Raw genomic sequence first — 6,000 nt, forward strand, 5'->3', positions numbered from 1 at the left:
TACCTCTGAAACTAATAGTACATTATGTGTTAATTAATTGAATTTAAATTAAATAAAATTTAAAAAAAAAGAAAAACAACAATAATACTTTGCTAGAGGCAAAACTAGCTTGACGTTAGCTGGACTTCCAGGATCCCATATAAAAATCCCTTTGGAAACTTCCTTTATCTCTACGCCCCCACCCCCCCACACCCCACCAACTTATATGTTAGCAATCATCCTCCAAGCATATGGCCCACTGATAATATATCTAAAGGGTCTCGTGACTAACGTTTTACTAGACAACAATAAATGACCTTTCCCTAACAGCTAGCTTCTCAACGTCCTTGAAATCTGGCTTCCAAATTCCTTAGAGACTTAATGCTATTCCTAACCCCCTCCCAACTTGAAAGTATCTAATCAGCCGCTCCTCACAATCCCAGTGCAGCTCCTTCTGCCCCGGGGGCCTGTCCCCGAGCTTGAATAAAACCACCTTTTTTTTGCAGCAAAGACGTCTCAAGAATTCTTTCCTGACCGTTCACTCCCGGACCCCAACGTTTCAACATCAATACGGAGTGACATGGATGGCTCGCAAATTTTTTCCAGGTGATCCTGATACAGTGATCCCTACCCAGCCCCACCTGAAAACCATTATTCTAGGCCTTTCAAATAGTTCGTGCCAATTTGGCAATGTATCAAAAGCCTTTAAAACTAGTTTCATCTGAACTGGTAATCCCCACTCTAACAATTTGTCCCAAGGATGTATCTCAAATGTGGAAAATGCTCTCTATACAAAGTTTACCCAGAAAAAGAATTTTTTTAAGTTTATTCAAGTCTACTTTAACAATAATAAATTGGAAACGGCCTAAGTGTGAAGAGGGAATGGTTCTAAAAACTGATAATACATCCAGCATTTAAAATTATATTTATGTAGCGTTTTTAATAACATGAAAAACACTTGCTATTGGTTTTTTTAAAGATACTTATAAAATATTGGGAGAATGGCAAAGAGGAAATAATGACCTAAATCATCATCTTTTGTCTAAGTAGAGAACAATGGATTGATACTGTCTTAAGTTGATAAACTAAGAAATAAAATACAATTATGTTGTTTTAACTATAAAGATAATCACCAGAAAAAATAAAAAAATAAAAAAACAAAAGAAATTTCTCTGGGGATGGGGAAATCAAGTCAGGAGATTGTTTATTTCTGTTGTAAACTCATCTGGCGATTTGATTTGTTGCCATGGGCACTTACTACTTCAATATAAAAATTATAAAATTCAATAAATGTAAACAAACACAGACTATCTGCAAAATATGTGTTTAACAAAGGCTCGTGTAGGTCAGGAAGGAAACAACGGAGGGGTCAGGATGTGAGGAACAAACACAGAATAAGTACAGTGGCTGATAAATGAAATTATGTTCAACCTAACTAGTAACCATGCCTTCAAAATTAAAAAGAGCTATCATTTTCCTTTAACAGATTCGCAAAAATCTCAAAGATTGATTATACCCTGTGAAAGGGAAATAAGCACTCAAATTATCGCTGGGAGTGTACGTTGCTACAACCATTCTGGAAGGCAATTAGGCAGAGATGAAAGAATATTGACTAAGCAATTTCACTGCCAGGATTCATCCTAACGGGCTAGTCAAAAGGCAGACAAAGATACAAAGAAGGTCACCACTCAGTTGTTTCAACAACAAAAGAATTGGATACAACCAATACCCACCAGTAGAGAAGTGGCTAATCAGAATACCACTTAAAACATCTTAGTGAAAGGCTATTTAGTGTTGAAAAGCATTTTCCAAGAGGTGTATACATAATGCATATGTATCCATAACGTATAAGTATGTATATATTCATCCCAATTTATAAAATTTCATTTGAATACGTACCTATACAGAAATTTCAGGAGAGACGTCCGAAACTGTGTTTTGTCTTTCAGCAAATATTTGTGGAGCACCGCTATGTATCAGGCAATTGAATATAACAAAGCAGTTCCTGGCCCCCGAAGGACCTACAGTCTCATGGGGAGCAAAATTATGGAGTCAGGCGGGAGCAGCATGGTCCCAGGGGTAAGTGGAAGTTGCTCTGGCACACGAGGGAGGGCCCCTGCTCTATGGAGTCCTGAGACCTGGGGAGGCTTCTGTAGGCAATTCTGAGTGGAGGCCTGAAGAATGAGCAGGAGCCGGCCAGTGGGACAAGGGAGAAGAGAGGAAGGAGAATGTAGGGTTATTCCCATTCTTTCTTCTTTATGCTTATCTCATTGTTTGAATTTTTAGAAAAGCTAGTTCTTTCACCATAAAAATTCTTTTTGGAAAAGTGAACCAATGGAGAGTTGACATGTTGCTCACGGTGCTGACCAGGCCACTGTCCTAAGCAGGCCTGGGCCACATGCCCCCTGCTGCCCTCCATCACTGGCCATGACCTGTTGGGTCAGCAGTAGGTGCTTCCCCCAGACACAGTCAAATCACTGACGGGCTGGGAGTCCACAGGTGGCCTGGCCCAGGAGACCCTCTTTGATAGTAGTAGTGGCTGCACAATATTGTAAATTATACAACTAAATGCCACCAGGAGCACCTGCGGGGCTCAGTGGGTTGAACGTCTGACTCTTGATTTCGGCTCAGGTCATGATCTCAGGGTCGTGGGATCCAGTCCTGCCTCAGGCTCGGCGCTCAGCAGGGAGTCTGCTGAAGATTCTCCCTCTCCCTCTGCCCCTCCCCGCACTTGCACACACTCACTCTCTCGCTCGCTCTCTCTAAAATAAATAAATAAATAAATCTTTAAAAAATGCCACTGCATTGTTCACTTTAAAATTGGTATAATGGTCAGTTTTATGTTATGGGTATTTTACCACAATTTCAAAAATTAAAAGTATAAGAAAAACCATTTGCAAATGTGTGTGTGTGTGTGTGTGTGTGTGTGTGTGTGTGTGTGTGTGTGTAGGCGCGGCACCCAGCAAATAAATGTTGGTAGTACATATTAACCACAAATTACAAGAAAAATATTAGATTCCAATAGATTGATAGGCAAATTACATGAACAAGCAATTCACAAGAGACTATATAAATTGTAAGCAAAACTGGAAAACAGTTCAGCTTCTGTAATAACTGACAAAATTAGAGCCACAAAAAAATCCTTACGTATCATTTTATACCTACTAAATTAACAAGCGTAAGAAGGAGGAAAGGACAGCAGGAAGGAGGAAGTAGGGAAGAGGAATTAGAGGTAGCAAGGAGGGAAGAAGGAGGGATGAAGGGAAGGAGTTTCTTCTATCTCAGTTCCTTCTCTGAAAATAGAAACAATACCACGCTCCCTGTGGCAGAAGTAGCTTGCTGCCTTCCCAGTAATGTCCTCCTTTGTACCTTGCTGATGAGGGTGGCCACCCAGGGGCAGGTGGAGGTGGGAGGGGCGGTGCTTCTGAGAAAGCCTCTTTGCCCCTCCCCCCTTCCTCCTGCACAGTGGCAGGCATCTCAGGTCATGACGCAAATATGGAAACTTGGAAACCAAGTCTGGCAGGGCAGAAGCTAGGAAGAGCCCGGAACCTCTCCTACAGGTGTAGACTACTTACCGCCAGACATCTACGTGGGAAAAAAATTAAGCTCTCTGCTTAAGACACTGTTATTTCTGGTTTCTGTTCCTTGAAATTGTGTGCAACTTTTTTTTTTTTTTAGGCTAGTCAAGTGTAGCAGTGTGAGAGAAGGAACAAAGAACTCTGTAGTTGGCTGTGATCAATGAATTGTGAACACCACTGCACTCAGACCAGCCAGTTGTGTGTAATTCTTAACTGATAAGCTTCCTTCTTCATTATGTTACAGGATTAGATGGCACGATGTTTGTATAATAGGGCACAGTGCCCGTTGCAACGTAAACACCCATGGGAGTACTGTTTCTCATCTCTGAATAAAGGTATCAACTAAATGTCTAAAATGTCACCATAATCACAAATCACATACACACAGGGTAAGTTTTTAAGTATTTTCAGAGTTATCAAATGTGTATCTCTCCAAAAGCATTTATTGCTAATATTCCACTAACATTAGAACACATTGGGCTCAAATAAAAACCACCCAAATGGAAAAAAAAAAAAGTTACTTGTTTTCTGAAATAGATTGACCTTATTTCAAGGGTAAACCTAAGTGGTGTTAGGAAGCCATCACACATGCTGCATGCCTATTGGAAAATAGGATCTCAAAACTTCTCCATCCAGATGTATGACACTGATACCATCCAAATCAGTCGTCTCATCTTACTTACGAAGGGCACGACAAAATGGATAACTTTTACCAAAAACACCGTTGTTCTACATTACTTTTTTTTTTTAAGTAGACTCCACACCCAGCATGGAGCCCAACATGAGACTCAAAATTACAAACCTGACATCAAGACCTGAGCTGAAATCAAGAGTTGGGCGCTTAATGGGCGGAGCCACCCAGGCGCCCCTGTTCTACATTGCTTTAAATGGCAAAATCAGTATATTTTACAGGAAAAACAAAACAAAACAAAACACCTTCCAAACTCCAGTTTGGAATGGGCTCCTGGCCGCAGGGGTGAGGTAGGTGTGGAGGAAAGGGGCATCAGTGATGTGTGACTCACTCAAACTCCCCTCAGAGAAGAAAGCCTCAAACCAGCCACTGAAATAGTGGTCATGGTCTCCAGTTGCAACACGGATCTTTCTAATGCCCAGCCCCTGAAGATGGTCAAGGCCCGGATGGGTTCCCAATGTCCGGGGATGTTGCCAAGGGATGGAAGAAATGAATGTACAAATTATCTGCAGCAGAGAAAGTTCCCATTCCTGCCCTGTTAGGTTATTACAGGGTCTTCAACAACAGGATGTCTTTGGTGGGTGGGTAGGGTGAGGAGCCACAGAGGTGTTGATAGGAGATTATCAGGATTTGGGCATTCACATCTGTGCATTATAAATGAGCTTACATTCCAAATCATTAAGAAGACACTCAAATATTAACTCAAAGTTAATACACAGGGGAGTATTCTCTTAGTATTTTCTAGACTTTCACCCAAAAGTTTCGTAAAGAAAAAGTTTTCATAAAAAAAGAGGACAGGGGCTCCTGGGTGGCTCAGTCAGTTAAGTGTCCAACTCTTTGTTTTGGCTCAGCTGGTGATCTCGAAGTCGTGGGATTGAGCCCCACATGGGGCTCTGTGCTCAGCATGGAGTCTGCTTCAGATTCTCCCACTCACTGTCTCTCTCTCTCTCTCTCTCTCTCTCTCTCTCTCTCTCTCTCAAATAAATAAATAAATAAAAAGAGAAACAAACAAAAAAGAGGACAAAATGTTTCACAGAGATGGGTATAAGGAACATCGCAGATAGAGCTTGTAATCTCAGCTCTGGAATGGAGTGTTGGAAAAGCTGAAACGGCATCTTCTGTTGTCTCCCTAGACCATTCTAAATCCCTTCTAACACAGGGAGAGGATGGATGGATGGATGGTGGATGGATAATCAGTCAGACCAACTCAAGAAAAGAAGGAAGAACATGGGGAAGAATGTTTCCCACTTCTCACAATCAGTTCCTTAAACACTACAATGGGAAAGTAACCCATGACCTAGTTTCAAAGAATCTGTAAGAACTGACATATTGGGGGTCTACTCTGAAACTCAAATGGCTCACATGGCATTCAGGCTTCATTAAAACAGATTGTAAAGCAATGACAGGCTTTTCTTTCTATTGCATTTTGCTATACTAAATTTTTTAGCTGGAAATAATTGAGCCATGGTACAGCTTTTTTAAAACTGAACATGCTTGTGTCTGTGTATAATGCAATTTGTTTTGCAATATCATCAGTAAGAAGAGTAAACTTTTCATATTCCCTGTGCCTTCAGCCAAGTTTGAATGGTCAAACCCCAATCCCCACCTCCCCCACCCCCACTCCAAAGCAGAAGAAGTAAATTCAGATCCACGTTGCCCATGAGAGTTTCTTACCTGTGTATATTCCTTGGAAAGCTTTCCAGTTTCAGGCTCTTCTCTTCACATAGCAGTTAGACCACTGGTGGCCCCCGG

General features: G+C 41.3%; 1 protein-coding gene across 5 annotated transcripts in view; it reads right to left on the reverse strand.

Annotated features, from left to right (window-relative positions):
* The window catches only part of SVOPL (SVOP like), a 78,719-nt gene extending 72,719 nt beyond the window's left edge, over positions 1–6,000 (reverse strand). For 4 of the 5 annotated variants that reach the window (XM_073899257.1, XM_073899258.1, XM_025854990.2 and 1 more), the window contains exons 1-2: positions 5,923–5,978; positions 1,879–2,153 (exon numbers count right to left, since the gene is read on the reverse strand). The gene's annotated coding sequence lies outside the window, so the exon portion shown is untranslated. Of the gene's footprint in view, positions 1–1,878; positions 2,154–5,922 lie in introns of all 5 variants that reach the window. The other variant, XM_025854989.2, reaches the window with a different exon arrangement.

The sequence above is a fragment of the Callorhinus ursinus genome, unplaced genomic scaffold (assembly GCF_003265705.2).
Source record: "Callorhinus ursinus isolate GAN/ISIS: 27379988/994484 unplaced genomic scaffold, GSC_fseal_2.0 scaffold12, whole genome shotgun sequence".
NCBI classification, from domain to species: Eukaryota; Metazoa; Chordata; class Mammalia; order Carnivora; family Otariidae; genus Callorhinus; species Callorhinus ursinus.